At 33.4% G+C, this 19,440-nt stretch overlaps 1 long non-coding RNA gene across 1 annotated transcript in view; it reads left to right on the top strand.

Moving 5' to 3' along the window:
• The window catches only part of LOC105487782 (uncharacterized), a 122,264-nt gene that overhangs the window by 96,513 nt on the left and 6,311 nt on the right, over positions 1 to 19,440 (top strand). Inside the window, exon 5 of the long non-coding RNA XR_011621387.1 lies at positions 17,387 to 17,879. This is a non-coding gene — a long non-coding RNA (uncharacterized lncRNA). The remainder of the gene's footprint in view (positions 1 to 17,386; positions 17,880 to 19,440) is intronic.

The following is a 19,440-nucleotide window of genomic DNA, read 5'->3' as shown; positions in this document are numbered from 1 at the left end:
CGTTTCCCCCTCCCACTCCTGCCTCCTTCCTTCTTTCCTTCTTCTTTCCTACTTCTTTCCCTCTTTCTTTCTTTCCTTCCTTCCTTCCTTCCTTCCTTCCTTCCTTCCTTCCTTCCTTCCTTCCTTCCTTCCTTCCTTCCTTCGCCTCTCCCTATACATTTTAGAAACAGTCATCAATATCCATAAAACAACATGCAAGGATTTTGACTGGAATTACATTAACCAATTTGAGAAGAGCTGACATCTTGACAATATTGAGCCTTCCTACCCAGGAACATGAAATCTTTCTCCATTTATTTAGTTCTTATTTTGCTTATTTTATCATAGTCTTACTGTTTTCTTGTATAGATATTTTCTTAAATATCTACCTTAATATGTTATTTTTTGGAGAGAGTAATAATGTAAATGGTATTTTTAAAAATTTAAAATTCCACTTGTAAGTTACTGATATATAGAAGTGTAATTTACTTTTTTTGTATTAAACTTTCATCTTGCAAGATTATCTACTGTAATAGATTATTATTTCCAGAGTTTATTTTGTTGATTTTTTGGGAATTTCTATATAGATGGTCATCTCACTTGTGAAGTGAAAACAATTTTATTTTTTCATTTCTTATGTGTATATATTAATTTCCTTTTCTTATTGCATTAGTGAAGACTTCCCATATGATTCTGAAAAACATTTGTGAGAAAAGGATACACTTACTTTTTTCCTGATCTTAGTGGGAAAGCTACTAGTTTCCACTAAGCATGATGCTAGCTGTAAGATTTTTATAGATATAATTTATCAAATTAAGGAAGAGCTCCTCTATTTATAATTTACTGAGAGTTTGTTTAAATCAATAAAATCATTTTATTATGGAATACAATTTTTTTTAAAGGTTGCACATTTATTTTTTATTTATTTAGCTTTTATTATACTTTAAGTTCTAGGGTATATGTGCACAACGTGCAGGTTTGTTACATATGTATACATGTGCCATGTTGGTGTGCTGCACCCATTAACTCGTCATTTACATTAGGTATATCTCCTAATGCTATCCCTCCCCCCTACCCCCTCCCCACAATAGGACCTGGTGTGTGATGCTCCCCTTCCTGTGTCCAAGTGTTCTCATTGTTCAATTCCCACCTATGAGTGAGAACATGCAGTATTTGGTTTTCTTTTCTTGCGATAGTTTGCTGAGAATGATGGTTTGCAGCTGCATCCATGTCCCTCCAAAGGACACAAACTCATCATATTTTTACAGCTGCATAGTTTTCCATGGTGTATATGTGCCACATTTTCTTAATCCAGTCTATCATGGATGGACATTCGGGTTGATTCCAAGTTTTGTTATTGTGAATAGTGCTGCAATAAACATACATGTGCATGTTTCTTTATAGCAGCATGACTTATAATCCTTTGGGTATATCCCCAGTAATGGGATGGCTGGGTCAAATGGTATTTCTAGTTCTAGATCCTTGAGGAATCACCACACTGTCTTCCTATAAGGCAATGATGGCCTTATAAAACGAGTTAGGAAGTATTATCTCTGATTCTAAATGTGAAAGAAAATGTAGAGAACTGGCAATATTTCTTCCTTAAATGTTTACCAGAATTTACAACTGAACATGTCTGGGCCTGAACCTTTTCATTTTTAGAGGTTATTACTTATTGACTTATTTACTTAACAAATATAGGTTTATTCAGATTGCCTATTTCTTCTTATATGAGTTATGGTAGATTGTGTCTATCAAGGTATTTTTTCATTTTGTCTAAATTATAAAATTTGTAGGCTTGAAGTTATTCATAGTTTTCTATTATTTTCTTGTCAATGTCCATGTGATCCGTAGTGATGTTCCCTTTAACATTCCCGACTTTTTAAATGTATTTCTTTCTCTTTCCTTAGTTAGCCTGTTTATAGGTTTTACTAATTGTATTAATCTTTCCAAATAGCCAATTTCTAATTTGTTGGTTTTCTCCATTGATATCTTATTTTCAGTTTCTTTAATTTCTGTCCTAATATTTATTATTTATTTTATTATGCTTTCTTTGCACTTAATTTCTCTTTATATCTAATTTCCCAAGGTGGAAGGTGAAAATATTGATTTTATAACAGGTTTGCTTTTGTAATACACAGAAGTAGGTGATATAAATTTCCCTATAACCACTGCTTTTACTGCTTCCAAAAATTTTGATACGTTTTCTCTTTTTTCTTTTCTTTTCTTTTTTTTTTTTTTTTTGAGAAAGAGTCTTACTCTGTCGCCCAGGCTGGAGTGTAATGGCACAATCTCAGCTCGCTGAAACCTCCGGCTCCCAGGTTCACGCCATCCTCCTGCCTCAGCCTCCCGAGTAACAGGGACTACACGCGCCCGCCACTGCGCCCAGCTAATTTTTTGTATTTTTAGTAGAGACGGTTTTTCACAGTGTTGGCCAGGATGGTGTCTATCTCCTGACCTCGTGATCTGCCCGCCTCGGCCTCCCAAAGTGCTGGGATTACAGGCATGAGCTACCACGCCCGGCCGATACATTTTCTTTCCATGTTTATTTAGTTCAAAATATGTTTAAAATATCTATTGAGATTTCTTCATTGAAATGTGTAATTTAGAAGTATGTTGTTTAATTTCCAAATATTGTGAGAGTTTGTAGCCCTTTTTCTATTAATAATTTCTAATGTAATTTCATTGTAGTCTGAGAGCAGATATATAATTTCTATTTCTTAAATGTATTAATACAAGGTGTGTTTTATGTATTAGAATGTGATCAATTTGGTGAATGTTCCATGTGACCTTAAGAAGAATATGTGTTCTGCTATTGATTGTTGAATAAAATAGTCTATAGATGACAGTTATATCTAGTTGATGGATGGTGTTTTTGAGTTAAACCCTATCCTTACCGATTTTTTTTTTTCCGATGGATAGAGGTGCATTAAAATCTCCAACTATTATGGGGGATTCATCTATTTCTCCTTTTAGTTTTATCACTTTTATTCTCACATATTTTCATGCTCTGTTATTACATATAGGTATGTTAAACTTTCTTATGTCTTCTTGAAAAAAATGATATTTTTATCATTACATAATGCCCCACTTAATTCGTGATAATTTTCCTTGTTCTGAAATGGGCTCTGTTTGAAATCCTTGTATCTGCACTCTGCTTTATTTTGATTAGTGTTATCATGGTATATTATTCTCCATTTATATACTTTTAATCTATATGTGTTTTTATATTTAAAATGGATTTCTAGAAGACAATATATAGTTGGTTATTGTTTCTGATCCACTCTAATAATCACTTTTAATGGGTGCATTTAGACCATTGATGTTCAAAGAAGCTATTTATAGAGTTGGATTGTCTGCCATATTTGCTAGTGTTTTCTTTTGTTGCTCTTGTTCTTGGTTTCTATTTCTTTTCTTGGTTTCTATTTTTATCTTCCATTCCTTTCTGTCTTTTATGTTTTTAACTGCGGAATTATGTGTTTGCATTTTCTTTCCTTTATGAGCTTATTAGTCATATTAGTTATCTTTTTTACACTTTTTTTTGTGGTTGCTCTAAAGTTTGCAATATACATTTATAAGAAACCCAAATTCACTTTCGAGTAATGCTGTATCACTTCATAGGTAGTGTGAATACGTTATAATAACAAAAATTCCTAAGTAATTCCTCCCTCCCGTATCATGTTTCATTGCTGTAATTTAATTTAATTTTACATAGCACACACGTGCATATGTGTATAAGTATAATATATATATATAATATATATGATATATAATTATATGATATATAAGTATAATATATAATCAGATATATTGTTGCTATTATTACTTTGAACCAACTTTTGCTGTTACCTCAGTTAAAAATAAGAAAAATAAAGGTTTTCATTTTACCCACATCTATTTCTGCTCCAATGCTCTTCATTTTTAAATGTAGATCCAAGTTTCTGACCATCGTCATTTTCCCTTTCTCTAAAGAATTTCTGTTAATATTTCTTACAAGACTGGTCTCTTAATTTGTGTTGGTTGTAGAAAGTCTACTTCTCTTTCACTTTTGTGACATAATTTGGCTGAAAATATAATTCTAGGTTGGTGGGTTTCTTTTCTATCCCAACATTGAAAAAAATTTCACTCCATTGTTTTCTTTCTTGCTACATGGTTACTAAGGATAAAACAAATGTAATTCTTACCTTTGCTCCTTCGTATACAAGGTATTTGGTTTATCCTTTCAGTTGTGGCTTCTTTCAATATTTTTTCTTTATCTTTGATTTCTCTCTAGTTTACCAATGCTGTGCCTAGCTGTAATTTCGTGACATTGATCCTGCTTGGTGTTCTCTGAGATTTCTGGATCTGTGGTTTAGTGTCTGACATTAATTTGGTGAAATTCTCAGTCATCATTGTTTAAAATACTTCTATTCTCTACACATTCCCTTTTACTTCTGGAATTCCCATTATGAGTAAGGTACATCTTTTTGTAATCGTACCACAGTTGTTGAATGTTCTCTTCTTTTCGAGAAAATATTTTCCTCTGCTTTTCAGTTTTGGCAACTTCTCTCTAGCTGAGAGATTCTTTCCTCAGCCATTAATAAGTCCATCATCCAGTCTATCAGCAAGTCTTTCAAGGATATTCATCATTTCTGTAGTGGTTTTGATTTCTAGCATTGCTTTTTGGTTCTGATATTTTTTAGAATTTTTAACCTCTCTACTTACATTGTCCATCTTTTCTTGAATATTGTCTACTTTATCCAATAGTTGTTAACATTTGAATTATAATTATTTTAAATTTCTGGTCTAATAATTCCAATATCCTTCCCATATCTGAGTCTGTTTTTGATTCTTTCTCTGTCTCTTCAAATTGTGTCTTTTGTCTTTTCTATGTCTTTTATTTTTTTTTTTTTTCTTGATAGCCAGACATGATATACTGGGTCAAAGGAACTGATGTAATAGGCCTTTAGAAAAGTTATGGTAAGATGTAAAGGGAAGAGAACCATTCTATAGTCCTATAATTAGGTCTCATCTTTTAGTGAATTTGTACCTCTGGATTGTAAGTTTCTCACATGGTTTTTTAATTTTTCTTTACCCTTTTTGATTGGACAGGATGGCTAAAGTGGGTTGGAGTTGGGCATTTTCCTTCTAGGTTAGTTAGACTCTGATTAAATGCCAGCAGTTTAAGCTTGGTTAAATCGTTTATTGGCGAGGGCAGATTCTTATTAAGAATAGGATGCTCTGCCATATCAAAAAGAGTTTCATCACCCCTCTCCCTACCATGGCACAAGTAGATGATTTTTTCTTTTTTTTTCATGTATTCAATGCAAGAATCAAATTGAGCTCTTGGAGGAAAAACTCACAAATTATTCATAGCCCCAAATGATTAGGTCCTTTTGGAGTTTTTATTCTTCAGGCTTGCTCATGCTGAGCTTCCAACAATTCGTTATTCTAGTTCAGATTCCTCTACTTTGGCACTGGTTCCTACAGTGTTTTGTGCTCATGGATTTCTATTCCAACAAGCTCTGATTCTCTGCATTTGCCTGTTGATCTATCCAATTTGGGGGACAGTGCTTTTTCTATGATGCTATTTCTCTGATTAAAGAGCATTCTTAATTTGTTAGTTTTTTTTTTTTTCAGATTATTACTTGCTATTAGGACAAAACAGTGACTTCTAGAATTCTATATGCCAAACTAGAAATCAAAAGTCTACATAGTTTCTAAGAGTTCAACATGTTGAATATTCACTGTGCTTCCCATTCAAAATGCAATGCAAAAAAATTGTAATCATTTCCTTGTACCTGAGAGCAAGTATTTACACCAATTTAACTAATCCCTTATTCCAGTTTGCGGGACAGTACATAACATGTAGTGCATGCTCTAAGATTTGTTGACAATTTTATTTTCAAGGTTCACTTGAAAATTCCAAGTGAAAGTGAAAGTGAAAAAAAGTAAGAGAATGTGATTTTAAATGTAAAATTCTTAAAATTATTTCATGCAAATTTTGTATTTTACAAATGCAGAAAAAGATGTCTGTATGGCAATATTTATTCACCTGGATATTAGTATATGTTCATAGATTTTTCCTGAGGACAGTTTTTGTTTATTCTACTTTAAGTTCCAGGAGACATGTGCAGAATGTGCAGGTTTTTAACACAGGTTTACATGTGCCATGGTGGTTTGTTGCACCTGTCCTTGATAGGTACTGATGACAGTTTTATTGGGTTTTCAAATAGTTCCGTCATCCATAAAGTTTAAGAGTAATGCCATGGAGTCTAAGTATCTTCCTGTCAATTCTAAGACCGCTAATAGAAGAACAAAGAATGGCTCTCTAAACCTTAGACTGAAAGTCCTCTAATCATTTGGGGTCACCTATGCTTTTACACATATTACTATTCTCACGTGAAACTGGCTACTATACTCCGGTTATTCCAGTCTTTCCTTTATATCAACAGTATTTGTTGCTTACCTCTGTTATAAAACTCATTACTTTATAATTTTCTTAATGTAGTTCCCACACAAATATATCTCTGGTAATTTAATACAGTATTTGGTGCCATGTCTAGATATATCAGGGACTTAACATTTTCTGCTGAATGAACGCATTAAATGCAGATAAAGCAGGAGCTGCACTTAAGTAACATGAGAAAGTACTTAAACATGTCTAAACATTTTAAACATAATAAAGATTCTGGAATTAGAAAAATATAGTCATAGAAATCATAGTAAGTAAATTGAGTTGCTCAAGAAGAGGACCGAGAAGTTAATAGTGTGATGGGCTGTTGGGGTCATAACATCTGTGAAAGGAAAAGGAGAAAACAGATGGAATGATCAGGTCATAATGGTGATCTGGTTAACTGTCTCTTCGTAGGGCTGCGAAAGCCTCAGACTGTGGTGTAGACTGGATTAGGTGTCTTCCAACCCACTGCATTTGTACAAGATGTCCTTTCTTGAAGGGAAATTTAAACAGCATTTCTCTTATTGTAATGTAAGATATCACAATATTGTGTGTATATCGAGTATACAAAACCACAGTATATTCTATAAAAATATCCTTTAAAGTTGTACTAAGTACCAAAATTTCTAAAAGTTGTTAATCACCAGTTATTAAAAATCCATTGTTATACTATAACTCATCTTACCACAGTCATAAAGTGTCATAAACAGCTAGTGGTAAAAAATTTAAAGATGTTTTGGGTTATTTTCTTTCAATGAGTCTTTTCTTTTCCTGGAGTTATGTATGTCACCTTGATAATATTTTCACATGCTTTTTCCATAGTGAACTTACCAAATAAGAATCCTGGAAGGTAGAGGAAATTAAAACTCCAACCTACAACCTGGTTCAGCAGGACATCAGAGAACCAGTAGGATAGTGGCAATTTAGTTTCAGACCTACCAGCTGAAAATCAGTGGCATATAACTGTCAGCACATCACAAGAAAAATGAATACAATCGACCGTCACTTAATTTTATTTTCATTTTTCTATCAACACCACCTACTCCCTTTCCATTATTATCTGAAATGATAGAAATGAAAGTCCCTGTTGTTTTCATAAACCTAAGACACTCTACAACAATTTTTTTAAAATATACTAACACAAGAGCAATAGACTAACCAGATCATAGGGGTTTTGATTATTCTTGATCATAGATCAGTCAATAGTTGAAATCAAACTACAAGTCAGTCAATAATTAATCACTGAATATACTCTAAAGTAGATACTCTGCCTATGTCTCAGTTTACATTAAAATCAGTGTGTAATTGACCCATCAGTAACTCAGATTTTAAAAGAAACACTAAATAAACAAAAGATATATGTTGATATTTTTAGATTCTCCCTACCTCAAGGGATATGTAATATTAAAAGTCTGCCTTTAAATTTAATACCCAGCAAGTCTCAGTCTTCTAGAACCATATAGGAGGGAAAAATCCTCTACTTCTGCCCACCTTCAAATACTCCAAAGAGTTCTTTCCTTTACTCAACAAATCTTTATGGAGTCTCCAAGATAAGCCAACTATCGTGGAAGGTGCTGGACATGTATTGTTGAATAAAAATAAGCATGATTCATGCCCCCTTGGAGCTTTCCATATTTTGGTGTAATATGCACTTATTAAATAATCACATTAATGCATATTTGCAAAAATGACAAATAGAGATATAGCAGTGACACAAAACTAAAGGCATCTTTGCTATGAAAAATTAAAATATTTATTAATGTAAGAAACATATGTTTATTGAGCCTCTCTCTGTGTGACACTATGTTAATCATTAGAAATCAGCAGTTAACAACAGATAAAAATTTTCTGCCCTTCTGGAGCTTTTGTATCAGTAGTGGAAAAACAACAAATAAATAGGAAAATACATATATTGCAAATATTGGTGATTGTTCTAAAGGAAAATAAAACAGAGTAAGACAACTCATGAGTCACAGTTGTTAGATGATTTTCTTGAGAGAAAAAGGCATATGTTCCTTGGCATCCCCAACTTTGCTCTTATATTTCAGACCCTCAAATCCTTAATAACAGTTCAATTTCATCTGAATCTGCTAATGCACTTTTTTGATATATCCTTTGAATAATGGACTTGACTCCATTCATTTTAGATTTTACATTAACATAATTTTGAATAATCTGTTTGGTTTCAGCACTTTTGCATACTTTTGGCACAATTTCTATTTATATTTTGAGACCTAGTGTAAACAATTATATAAAGTATCTTTACTGTCTAAGCAAGTTTACTATAACAGGATAAAGGCAGATCTGATGACAAAAAATAAAATATAAATAAATACACAAATAAAATCTCAAAATTCAGTAGCTAAGGAAGGTAGAAGTTTATTTTATTTTCATGTAACAGTATCTGATGAGTAGATAATCTCTGGTCAGGATAGTAGGTTGTTCTGCCACTTACAACAACTGGCTGCCAACATTGATTATCTTCATTTGCACTTAGCATGAGCAACAGGCAATGTGTGGGAATGCAGGACAATTATACTTTAAAAGATACAACAGAGGTCATCTCTCATATTACATCAGTGTAAACCTTATGACAATTTATTGCCTCATATTCCTATTAAAAAAAGGAGAATGGGTTTGATTGAACAAAGTAATATTCACCATAGTGAGAAATTTAGAATTTAGTTTTCCAATGTTCAAATAGAATGGAATGGATATAAAATTTGAGAGTGCCAAACCCAAGTATTTGATCTGATCACTCTGAAAATAGTATACATTGTATAGTTATGAAAAGAAATATAGAATTAGCATAAGTTATTGTGATGGTATATAGAAGCTGAGGGAGTTCAGGAAGAAAGATTTAAAGCTGTATGAATTAGCAGGTTAAAATTATGAGGGTTATCCTATAGATGCCGGAATCCTAGTCCATTGGTTCTCAAACATTCTGTGTGCAAGATCTTTATATACTCTTAAATATTATTGAGGATCCTCAATAGCCTTTGTGTATTTGGCTAGATCTACTGACACATACTATGTTGTAATGTAAAATTGAAAATTTTAAAATATATTAATGTAGAAGTGGGAATAATAGACTCACTCCTTGTTCGCACACTTTCTGGAAAAGCCTGTTTTTGCCAAAACAAAACTAAGTGAGAAAGTGGCATTGTTTTATTTTATTATTTATTTACTTTTTGAGACAGAGTCTCACTGTGTCACCCAGGCTGGAGTGCAATGGCACAATCTGAGCTCACTGCAGTCTCTGTCTCCCAGGCTGAAACAATTCTCCTACCTCAGCCTTCTGAGTAGCTGGGATCACAAGGATGTGCCACCACACCGGCTTTTTTGTTGTTGTTTTATTTTTTATTTATGCAGGTTAAGCTTACTGGAAAATTCAACACTAAGTAGTTTATATCAAAAGAGAAATAAGTATTTTCATGCCTCGAGTATTGGAGGGGTAAATTTGTTGTTGTTGTTGTATTTTTAGGAGACATGGGGTTTCTTCACGTTGGCCAGGCTGACCTTGAACTCTTGCTCTAAAGTGATCAGCCTACCTCAGCCTCCCAAAATGCTGTAATTACAGGCATGCACCACTGCGCCTGGCTGGCTTTATTGTTCATTTTTACAAATTCTTTTTTTCTGACTTAGAAGATAGTTAGTTGCTTTCCCATGACTTTTGCCTGCATTTCATTCCTCAGAATAGCATACATTACATTGCCTCTGGCAAACTCCACTGCACACTTGTGAGACACTACAATTGAAAGGTAGATCCTATGTTTATATTACTATGAAAAAAGTTTGATCTACTGGACTCTTTGAAGTGTCTCATCATCTTCCCCCAAAAGTCCCTGGACCACACATTAAGAAACATTGTCCTAGCCCATAGCAGCTATTAACTTTTTGCTGCATCACTAGGAAAACTAAGTAACTGTGTTTCTTTCTTTCATTCTTATATTTCTATACCCGATTGAATATAGTACATCTTCTCCATTGAAGATCAAGATGAATAATTTTTTAAAAATATTAATTCAATAATGTTACTTTTCATCTTCAATCCTTTCGGTGATCTCCCATTTCTATTATGACACAGACCAAATAGCTACTTGAATCTGTCTCATAAGCCAGAAACTGCACAATAATTATCCTCCAGATTTATGGCACTGTAATAATTTAAAACATTATGTAACAGCTTTTGATTTGATAGACCTTTAATAGCTAATTAAAAAGTGTTTATAGATATTCTGTTTCTATTTCTCAATTTTAATACCGGTACTTCTCAAATTTACCCCTCCAATACTTAAGGCACGAAAATACTTATTTCTATTTTAATATAAACTACTTAGTGTTGAATTTTCCAGTAAGCTTAACCTGCATAAATAAAAAATAAAACACACTTGTTATTAAAACAATTTCAATACATTCTTGCCACATATTACCAAGTAATTATGAGATACTGTGTTTGACACTGCTGCGAGTTACTGGTCACTGTTGCAGATTGAGTACTATTCCTCAGCCACAAAACAAAAACTGCTATATCCAAAATGCTAGTAATATCAGAAATATCACTATAACGAAAAGTTTAGAAAGATTAAATGAAAAAATATACCTCCATAGAAAATGAAAATGATGATCATGGCTGGAAGTCAAGTAATACATTCAAAGATAAATTATTCAAGTCAACAAATTACTATCTATTTAATATTATTGCTAAAAGAGCCATGAACTTCAGTCTAAAAAAAGTCAAGTTGAGCAACCCATAAAGCAGAAGAGTCTGTCCTCAGGATTCTCTTTGGAGAGTATACTAGTGTACAGTGCATCAAAATATCCAAATTTGAAAACCATAATGCCACATCAAGAAACAAGGAATAGAAATATTGTTTATATATTTGGCCATAAAAGTTGCTTGAAAGAAAAAGGAGCATATGTCCTCAATTGTGGTTCCATAAAGCTAATTGTACTGGCATTCTTGAAAGAATAATATGACAATGCTTTTATATAATTTTGTTGAACATATAAATTTTGTTTATATTTTTAACTTAAATTGAATGTTGTTCTATACAACTTTTAAGTATTATCATGAGAAGTATTTCCCTCTGAACAAGTTAGAAATATTATTTATAAAAATAATATAAATAATATTTAAATCTGCTTACTGGAAATCTTTATGCAATGTCAGTTTATTGAACTCCTATATATCTACCAGCAATATGGTATGCTCTATAGATACTAAACTAAAGGTACCAGTTTTTCTTAGACTTAGTATAGTCCAGTGATACAAGAAATGCACACTTTGTTATTGTTGTACTTATTATAATAAATTGGTTCTATATACTGGAAATGTTATTACATTTCATTAATTAAATTGAAACACATTCTTTGAATCTTTATAACATAGATCAACAAAAATAAAATATTACATGGTTTTTCACATAAAAACTTCCTGAAATAATCCAATTGACATTCCACAAGTGTCAGTGTCTCTACAATTGAATGTTGTGCTACTCAGATCTTTGAATTAGATGTGAAATATCTCTAAGCAGATATAAAATACTTTATCAAAATTAGTACATTATCTATTTTGATGTCTGTAGTATCTTTAATGATGTCCCCTATATCATTCCAGACACTGGAAATTTGTGTCTGCTTTTCATGATCAATCAAGCAAGAGTATTATTAATTTTATTGATATTCTCAAAGTATCAACTTCTGGTTTCATTGATTTGTCTATATTGTTATTTTGTTTTATATTTGATTATTTCTGTTTTTTATTTTTTTTCCTTTATTTTGCTTGCTTTAGGCTAATTCACTTTTTATCATTTTTTAAGATGAATAATTTTTTAAAAATATGAATTCAATAATGTTACTTTTCATCTTCAATCCTTAAATTCAGCAATTTAAGATTCTTATTTTTTTCTAACATAAAAGTAGAAAGCTATATAGTTTTATTTTAGTGATGGTTTAGTTGCAACACATATATTTGGATATCTGAGGCTGATTTTTTGTCACTCAGTTTAAAATACACTACTTTCCAGTTTCAATTTTGATGTTTTAAATTTCTTTAACAGACATAGAAAGATGTAGTTTATTCCTCGTTGACTGAGCTCTGGTAGTTTGTAGCTTTTAAGTACATTGTCCATTTTATCTATGTTATCAAATATACGATCATGTCTTAGTTATTATCACTGTAAAGCAAATTCCGTTTAAACTTAGCAATTAAAAAACAACAAACGGGCCGGGCGCGGTGGCTCAAGCCTGTAATCCCAGCACTTTGGGAGGCCGAGACGGGTGGATCACAAGGTCAGGAGATCGAGACCATCCTGGCTAACCCGGTGAAACCCCGTCTCTACTAAAAAATACAAAAAACTAGCCGGGCGAGGTGGCAGGCGCCTGTAGTCCCAGCTACTCGGGAGGCTGAGGCAGGAGAATGGCGTGAACCCGGGAGGCGGAGCTTGCAGTGAGCTGAGATCCGGCCACTGCACTCCAGCCTGGGTGACAGAGCGAGACCCCGTCTCAAAACAAACAAACAAAAAAAAAAACAACAACAACAACAACAAACGGTATCTCATAGAATTTCTGAGGAACAGGAATCCAAGAGCTGCTTAAGTGGGTAGTTGGGGCTCAGAGTCTTTCATGAGACTATAATCAAACTGTCAGATAAAGCTGCAATCATTTCAAAGCTCAAATGCGGCTGAAGAAGCTCCTTCCAGGCTTATTCAGAGAATCATTACAGACTTCAGTTTCTTTTGACTGTTGTTCAAAATCCTCTGTCTCTCACTGCGTGGGCCTTTCCAAAGCCTGCCTAACTCTCCTCAAGACCTGGTGGTTGGCCTAGCCTGAAAGAGAGAGAGTGAGACCTCAAAAGACACATGTACAGTTTTCCATAATCCAATCTCAGATGCGATATGCCATTGCTTCTGCCATATGCTATTGGACACCCGGATCAACCGTGGATTGCAATAGGTGTCTTTGACGTATTATATACTTAGTATCAATATTGTTCCATTTCATGTAGACTGCTAGAACATGATATGTCTTCCTTCAGCCTGAAGATCTCATTTGAACATTTTTCTTTAGCATTCAGATTTACTGGGGATACATTTATCTTTGAATTATCAGAAAATATGTTTGCTTTACTTTCTCTTTAAAGAATAATATCTTGTCAGGTATTGATTTCTAGATTGGCAGTGATTTTGTTGTTATTGCTTGTTAGTTTTTCTTTTAGCACTTTAAAAATCCTATTTGTCATCTGACCTTCACTGTTTCTGAGGAGTTATCATTTGTATCACTGTTCTCTTTGTAATGCAACTTTTTTCTTCTGGCCACATTTAAGCTTTTCTCTTTACTCTTGGTTTATAAGGTAAACTATAATATGTGCTTTGTCAATGTTACCCCATTTAGATTTCACTGACTATAAAATGCATTAATGTTTTCTACCAATATAGGAATTTTTCAGTCAACATTTTTTTCTTCAAATGTTAGATTAGGCCAAACTTTATTGATCTGTTTTCCTCCAACTTATGTTTTGCTATCAAATCTATCCATAAATACTCATTTCAGATATATACTACTTACTTCTTGAATTTATACTGGTTTCTAATTTGTTTATTTATATTTGCTTTATTGTTTTCTGAAATTCCCCATCTGTTCACTCCTATTATCTTTCCTTCAGAGTTTTAAACGTGTTTAAAATACCTATTTTAAATTCTTTAATCATTAATTTCAATATTTACGTTCCCATAGGGTCTGTATCAATTTAACTAAAAAATTATTTTTATGTCACATTTTTCTGCTTCTTCACATGACTCATAAATTTTGTTTCATGATGCATATTTTAAAAACTGCTTTATTGAGGTATGATTGACATATGAAAAAATTGTACACATTTAACATTTACAACTTGATGAGTTTGGAGATAAGCATATACCTCTGAAACCTGAAAATATGCATGATATATCGAATAGCTTTAAACTCACATTGAATAGTATTGAATTTTCTTCTGGCAGGCAGCTTAATTAATAGTAGATCTTCTTGATCATTTTAGGTTTATTATTTGTTAGAGCTGATGCATTTTTTATGTTCTCTTGGTCTTCAAGCATATTATTTACTATAGAGTACAGGTCTGATGACTTATCCTTTCTGAAGTCTCAGCTAAGTGACCGAGTGCTTTGGTGGAGTTTGCCTACCATGATTGAGCCAGAATTCCAACATTTTCCTGTTCTGCTGACTGTGTTGTGTCTCTATTCTGCTCTCAGTGCTGCAGCAGCTATTCTGCTATACTTTATGAAAATTCACCTTGCATATGCCGCATCAATCATGGACCAGGGCCGTGCAGACTTCTAAGTCCTCATTTTGCTCGTTTTTTTTTTTTTTCTTTTCTGCCTCATCAGTTCAAGCTACGTAAGCAGCACAGAATTCTGATTTCTGCCTTCTCTACTAAGTGAAAGCACTTGGTTTTGCTTGCACTCCACTTTCCCCTAGAATGTGACTCCAGGCAGAAAGCCAGGGAAAATGTGAATCTCACGTTACATTTTTCCCTTCTGTCAAGAACTGCAGTCCTTCACTGGCTGTTGTTTAATATCTGAAAAGAGTATCTCCTATATATTGTGTTTTACAATTGTTTACGGTGAAGGGATAGTCTAATATAAGTTATTTTACCACGGTCTAAATTGTCCTCTATGTATTACTTGTTGAAAGAATAAATTCATGAAAATTTAGAATTTATAAATGAATGTAATAAAATTTTCATACATATTGTTGATTGATTGAACATAACATGCATAGCTAGGTGTAACCTATTGCGTACATAGTTGTACAAAGGTTCTGAAATCATTAATCAAGTTGACTTATGGTATATGATTTGGCTACTTTCCCTATTTTTCCTATAGATTCTTCCTGTCCCAAAAGGTTCACATAGTCATACGTATCAATAAGTTATTGTAATTTGGTAGCTATGTAACAACTTCCAATAAAAGATTATTACCTCCAAACTTGAATTCTGTTTAGAAAACACACTAAAAGATAGATGTTGTTGCCGGCATGGTGGCTTACACCTGTAATCCCAGCACTTTGGGAGGCCAAGGCAGGTGGATCACAGGGTCAGGAGTTTGAGACAAGCCGGGCCAACATGGTGAAATCCCGTCTCTACTGAAAATACAAAAAATGTAGCTGGGCGTTGTGGTGCACGCCTGTAATCCCAGCTACTTGGGAGGCTGAGGCAGCGGAATTGCTTGAACCCAGGAAGTGGAGGTTGCAGTGAGCCAAGATTGCACCACTGTACTCCAGCCTGGACAACAGAGCAAAACTGTCTCCCCCACCAAAAACAAAACAAAACAAAACAAAACAAAACAAAACAAAAAGATAGAGGTTGTTTTATAATAAGTGTATTGAAATTCAGTAATAGCAATTACATGCTCCATTCATTTTAACCATTTCAAGATTCCATTATTTAATTAAGGAATATAAAAATAGTTTAATTTTGCATTCCATTAAAAACATGTTTACTGTTTAACATAATAAGATACAATAATTGTAGTTCAACTAATTATACGTGATCTTTTTTGTAAATAAAACATAATTCTAATAATAGTATTTGAAATTAATCTTTTTTTTTTTCTATTTCTCCAGTTAATTCTAGCTTGTGCAAGTAAAATTTAGGCACCACGATGAGATCTAGAAAAACGTAAAAATGGACATTAAATGTGAGACCTAATTAATAATTAAGCTACACAAGGGGAAACAAGACAATTTATTCTGACAGGCAATATTACCTATCTCCCAGATCACCTTGTCCTGTCAGAAGAACCTTCATCCCAATGAATTTATTTCAAACGCATTGCTTTTGAAATAACAGCAGGGATTTCTGGGCTCCTCAGCATCTCTTGTTTACCATCTAGTGTCATGCTTAATGATCAACATTAAAGTTATTGCTTCCAAACCACCTTAATTAGGGTTGCAAAGCTTTAAAAAGTTCCTTTCAAAAGCTCAGATCATCAAATTAGATTGCCCTCATATATTCTGATTATATAATGAGGTTCTTGTAGTGAAACATCATAATCACATTTCTAATCAGACATCCTGCAGTTCCTTTGTAAGGTAAATTTTCCTACCCGCAGTACTTCCTGTGAGTGCACTGAGTCCTTGGCTCTCCGGGTCATAGTTGATTGAACCAGACACAAGTAAGTAATGCAGAGCCTGTGTCTATGGGATGGCCTACCTCAAGATGCTGTGCCCAAACCGAGGTAATCTCGTATAATAAGATTTTCCTTCAACTCTCTTAATTAGGGATTAGAGAGTGTTGTTTGGTATAAGAGGTCTTACACTTTTTTTTAAAAAGTAAATATTCCCTATTAAAGTAAAACAGACACACAAAAAAGCACATGAATTATGTACACAGCTTGATAAAGTTACAAAAAGTGAACCAACCATAAGTTGCCTTGTGATATTTCCTGGTCAGTAACAACTCAGCAAGGTAACCATTATGCCAACTTCTAAAATTGTAAATTATCAAAAATTATTTTTGTTCCTAAAAGTGTTCTTTAAAAATAGAGTTATGTATTACTTATTTGTTTGAACCTGACTTGCTTTGCTCAAAATGTTAATACGATGCTGGCAAGATTCATCTAAGTTGTTGACTGTACTAATGGTATAGTTTTATTTATTTAATTTACACCATTTCACTTTATGGGCACTCCAAAATTCATAATTTTTGATGAACTTAATGTACATTTATAGTTGTGATGGTTACACAGTGCTGCTACAGAAATTCTAATATGTGTCTTTTGATAGGTAATCTAATGGATATAGAAGTCTGATAGAATTTCTACTTCATAGGTTATATATACCTATTCAGCTAGAGTAATTACTGCCTGAATTAGTTTTTTTTATTGATGCTATAATAAATTGTCATACACTTAGCCGTTCAAGATAACATATGTTTGTTTATTTATTTATTTATTTATTTATTTTTTCTCTTAGTGTTTAGGAGATCAAAGTCTAAAATCAAGATGCTGGTGAGGCTGCATTCCTTCTGGAGGTTTCAGGGGAGAACTGTTTCCTTGTCTTTCTCACCATCTAAAAGGTGTCTGCGTTCTATGGCTCATGGACTTTTAATATCACTCCAACTTGTTGGTCCCATTATCACATATACTACCATCTCCGATCCCACTGCCTTCCTCTTTCAAAGATTCTTGTGATTACACTGGGCTTACCCAGATAATCTGAGATCATCTCCCCATCTCAAAGTCGTTAACCTGATCACATTTGCAAAGTCCCATTTGCCATGTAAGGTAACATATCAAATATTCTGAGGATTAGGACACTATTCTGCCAACAACAATGATGAAGGAAATATGAGTAGGAATACTAGATCTTAGGTTGCAATGATTTTGAAGACTTTGAATATAGGCACTAGAAGCACTGACTTGCTGTGGCCTGGACTTCCATGGTTCTTTTGTTGAAATACTAAAAGGTAAGAATCATTGATAGCCATCTTAGAATCATTCTACCACTATTTACATGTGTATGAATGTGTTCTCTTTTGTGTGTGTGTGTGTGTGTGTGTGTATGTGTGTGTGAGATATGGTTAGTGCAAAAGTTGCTGTGGTCTTTGCCATTAAAAGTAATGCAAAAACCACAAATACTTTTGCATCAGCCTAATAGTTGTTTTCGGTAGGTCTCATAAATGTCTTAGAATAAATTTCTTACAATGGCTGGGCACGGTGGCTCAAGCCTGTAATCCCAGCACTTTGGGAGGCTGAGGTAGGTGGATCACTCAAGGTCAGGAGTTCGAGACCAGCCTGGCCAACATGGTGAAACCCTGTCTCTACCATAAACACCAAAAATTAGCCAGGTGTGGTGGCGCGTGCCTGTAATCCCAGCTACTCGGGAGGCTGAGGTGGGAGAATCTCTTGAACTTGGAAGGCGGAGGTTGCAGTGAGCCGAGATTGTACCACTACACTCCAGCCTGGTTGAGAGAACAAGACTCCATTAAAATAATAAAATAAAATAAATTTCTTACAGTGACTGAATTTACATCCCATGAACTAAGAGGTATAAACTAAGACCAAATAACATAGATAAAGACTATAAGATTGATTAAGCCATTTTCAGAAATAATGTATTAGTAGATGTAAATCTCCAAAGTGTAAAGATGTCTCTTAATTATTACATTTAGTTCTCAGGTTCATGACTGTTTACTCTAAAATTCCCTTTTGTGAATAGAAAGTTTACCATTATAATAAAATTATACTGCAAAGCAATTAATCAAAATACATAGCCTTGGGAAACTCTGAGGTGCAGGAAATTTTTAAAAAGTAACATAAAGTTTATGCTTATTTTTAAAATGCAGATTTAATCTTTGCTAAAGTATTCCTTGCCCTATGGATATGTTTAGCATACTCAAAAACCTAACTTAGGTTCATTAATTTTATATTGGCAACATGTCATTGCACTTTGTCTCCTAATTTGATTTGCTTTAGATATTTTTAGTGAATTGAATTCCAGACTAAAGATAGTCAGCTATTAGTATATGTAGTTAGTAGGGCAAATGTAGGCCAGGATGAAGGTATTTGCTGTATTAAACCATATACATTTCGTTTTGAATAGCAAGTTAAATAACCCATTTCACTATCATCCCACAGATGTTATGTCATGGTTCACTTAATTTGCACAAAACTATTTCCTTATATTTTTGGAAAATAAAAGAAAATTGTGGTTATCCCTTTCATCAGTTATATTCAGTGTTTTGTATCTGAGAATTATTGTGTCTTAAGGAATTCATTTGTACTACATCATTCCAAGAAAAAGCCATGCTTCTTTTGAGTTTCTGGCTTACTATCTGAAGGAATTCTTTCTGTTCTAATTCTGTAGTAAAAAATACTGAAATGAGCTCTCAAGCAGTTATATATTAAAGCTTCTCACATTTTACTACATTAATTGCCACATTAAAGTGTGGTATTGATCTAACATTTTATATACTGATACTGAATGAATTCAATTAGCACATTTAAGAAATATCTGTGAGTTTTTAA

This window comes from Macaca nemestrina, chromosome 3 (genome assembly GCF_043159975.1).
Source record: "Macaca nemestrina isolate mMacNem1 chromosome 3, mMacNem.hap1, whole genome shotgun sequence".
In the NCBI taxonomy this organism is placed as follows: Eukaryota; Metazoa; Chordata; class Mammalia; order Primates; family Cercopithecidae; genus Macaca; species Macaca nemestrina.
Note: the sequence above shows the minus strand (reverse complement) of the source record. Positions and strands in the feature narration are given on the sequence as shown.